Source organism: Schistocerca americana, chromosome 7 (assembly GCF_021461395.2).
Source record: "Schistocerca americana isolate TAMUIC-IGC-003095 chromosome 7, iqSchAmer2.1, whole genome shotgun sequence".
NCBI classification, from domain to species: domain Eukaryota; kingdom Metazoa; phylum Arthropoda; class Insecta; order Orthoptera; family Acrididae; genus Schistocerca; species Schistocerca americana.
This window is the reverse complement of record NC_060125.1, coordinates 472,640,868-472,644,338: the sequence shown is the minus strand read 5'-3', so window position 1 is coordinate 472,644,338 and position 3,471 is coordinate 472,640,868. Positions and strand designations below refer to the sequence as shown.

Sequence of the window (3,471 nt, the reverse complement as noted above, 5' to 3'; positions counted from 1 at the left end):
TGACTCTGTACTGCTTGTTCGACTGCAGACTCGTCGACCAGCTATCATTTTCAGATTTTTTGCAAAGAACTTGGTCCACTACAGTCAGCAAGTTGCCAGAAAAATCTTTGAAACGCATTTATCTCTACTTAATATTTCCTTTGATCAATGCTATGCTGAGTTATTTTATAAAATACTAGTGCACCATCTAGCTTCTCTTACAACGGGTTTTCCCATAAAAACAGCTAGATTGTCTTGGTGCTGCTTGGTTTTCTTCCAGAACATTCCCTTCTGTTGCCTCTTCATCGTCCTCAACTTCATTCAGTTTCATGATCAGATGTTTGTCTCATTCTCAAAAATTGGGCTGCATCTGGAAATGAATCTAGTGTCTCCTATGAGTCAGCAGACTTCACTGGCTAACAAAACTCCAAAATTTGGTCGTGGTCCACGCGTGGCTCCCTTCTGTCCAAAACATTAAAAACAATTTGTAATGACAAATGAAAGCAAACTTCATAACTTCGTGGATACATTACGACCCTAACTAGGACGCACCATCGGAGGAATGGAATTGCAAACAAAAAAGCGACGCGTGGAGTAATAAAATACTCCACGAATGTGGTTAAGGGTTAAACATTATTCAGAATATCGAATGTGACAAACTTCTGGAGGCTTTTAAACTGCTTCGTCATGATCACTTCTTGAAGACTGAATCACGATTATCTAATAAACGTTATGTAACAAATTGGATATATTAGGAAACGTATTTTAAAAATTATTTTGATTTATGGTTAAAACACAATCAAAATATTGTTGATCTTATTATCTGAAAGTTTCACTTTATCCTTTGAGGGTAATGGCTTTGAGGTTGAGAACCGTTGGCAGATCTCTCATCGTGTAGTTACCTATAGGAATACTTCCGGCATGTTAAATTAATGATAATTAATCGAAACCCTCAGCTGCCAACAGGTGGTGTTGTTATACCTCAATGGGGACAGTTGAAAATGTGAAACCCTACCGAGACTCGAGCCCGGGATCTTCTGCTTACATGGCAGACACACTATCCATCTGAGCCACCGAGGGCACAGAGGACTTCGCGACTGCAGCTTCCCGTGAGACCCACATTCTCAACTGTGCACGTTTCTTTCTGAAGTAGCTGCATGGTCATCATTGGTATCTGCTCTTTCGGAACAGTTACTATCTTCATACATATTAATGTAGATGACACAGGAACCGAAAATATCGGCCGACAGACGTGGCTCTGCCCTCGAGATACGTCTCAGCCTCCGCAGTTGTTGTAAACCAAACAGCGGAGGCAGATAAGAACGATGTGCTCCTTATCGTGAGAACCAGCTGCCTGTGGGCAACGAGGCCAAAGTATTCTTTTGTTCAGAGTTATCTGTTACCAAACATTTAGATAACAAACTGATAGTCCCTATAGGCGTGATAACTTCCGTTGTCATACACCCAGAAATGTGACATTAGACCTGCATTAGAGTCCCTTCCTTCCCTAAACATAACTGACACGGAACACACGGTGCTATAGGGCTATAACACCTCCTCCTGCTTTTATTTCCCAGAACTTCCGATTCCGGCCCCAGCTTGGCTTCAAAGTAATTGGACGCCCTCTTGCGTAGTCCTCTTCGACCTATTATGTTGCATCATGTCCTTTGTTGTTATCTGTCGTACACTGTTGACAGATTTTCCATTGGCTGCTAGAAAGGTTTCCGTTCACACATAAAGGAACATACATGGTTTCTTAAATGTGGTATCAAGGCACAATGATTCCAAGAGCGGAATAGATGGCTTCGTTGGCCTGTATGTAGAGCGATGAGCCACTTGTATTTTGTTATTAATGAAGGAGATTTTCATGTCCTTTTTGTCCAATAGAAACAGTTTCTGTCGTGAAATTTTCATCATACAATTGTTCATTAACCAATTTGGCGCATTTACTATTCCAGACTTTCCCTGTACACCTAACAGTACCGTGCAGCATTCTCAGTTAACGGCTATGTTCTTTTTGTGCGTCCCTAAAGTCTGACGCATATCATGCAGGGGGGGGGGGGGGGGAGGGAGGCATTTGTCGTGTCAAGGTCACCAAATTAATAATGATTTGCGAGGGCTATTTGGAAAGTAAACAACGATCGATCGCGAAATGGAAACTACAATGAAAATCAACTTTTTTTTCTGTAGTTACACCTCCCAGCTAGTTCTCTAAATATATGAAGATAGTAACTGTTCTCGAAAGAACAGATACCATTGATGACCGTGCAGCTTCTCTAGAATAAATAATTGAAACCCTCAGCTGCTGACAGGTGGTGTTGATATACCTCGATGGGGACAGCTGAAAATGTGTGCCCCGACCGGGACTCGAACTCGGGATCTCCTGCTTACCTATCAGCAGCTGAGGGTTTCAATTAATTATGATTTATTCTATCGAAGCTGCAAGGTCATCAATGGTATCTGTTCTTTCTAGAACAGTTACTATCTTCATATCTATAGTTAAAGGCTACCAAGCCATTGACCTTCGTCTGTGCGAATACGCACAGGTTGCCCGAACTCTTACGAGAATCGTCACCTTAGTGTGCGCGATTAATGAGTGGATGGGCAAATATCTGTTAGGAACATTACGTATGTAGATAGTGGACGGTTGAGAATGTGGGTCTCACTGGAAGCGTGCAAGGGATAAGCCCCTGCATTGGCGCTATTGATCTGTGTCCTCGGTGGCTCAGATGGATAGAGCGTCTGCCACGTAAGCAGGAGATCCCGGGTTCGAGTCCCGGTCGGGGCACACATTTTCAGCTGTCCCCATTGCGGTATAACACCACCACCTGACAGCACCTGAAGGTTTCAATTAATTACCATTTAGTCCTCTAAGTAGCTACAGCTCCGACTAAGACATTTGTCGAAGCGTTGTACCAACTTTTCAATACCCTCGAATTCTCCATGCTGGTCTGCAGCTCGTTGTTGGTGCGAAAATGTTTTCTTCACAGCCAAGCGGTTCATCTGAGCAGAGATGAAAACCAGACTTAACCAACTTCGGCCTGTATGATCGGTGATCACACTGGCTATCGAAACGCTGTAGGATCGTCCTCATTGCCCCTAAAGCGTGTGGTCGAGAACTGTTGTGAAGAAGGAACTGCATGACAGTTCTGTTATGTGGGGTTGTATGAAATCAGGCAAAATCTCTCGCAGGCACCGATATTTGGCGGGAGACACTAAGGCTTCTTTACGCCCTCACTGTACACTCACAAATGAGAAGGGCGAACTGACGCTATCTACAGGCATACTATACACACTGCCAAACACAGCTGTGCCAAGCTTTACATTTCGCGTTGTTTCCATTTCGCGATCGATTGTTCCTTACTTTCAAAAAGCTCTCGTAGATCCAGCGTAAGGGGCTGTTCCCTTAAATTACTATTTGTTTCCACAAATTTTTGTAACACCCCAGCTCGTGCTTGTCTGGATTTTGCGTGTGTTCGCCCCCTGGCAAAC

At 43.4% G+C, this 3,471-nt stretch overlaps 1 non-coding gene across 1 annotated transcript; it reads left to right on the top strand.

Moving 5' to 3' along the window:
• The first annotated feature begins 2,693 nt into the window (after positions 1 to 2,693).
• Positions 2,694 to 2,767, top strand: Trnat-cgu. The gene has a single exon. It is a non-coding gene; the product is annotated as a tRNA-Thr (tRNA).
• Positions 2,768 to 3,471: the final 704 nt, after the last annotated feature.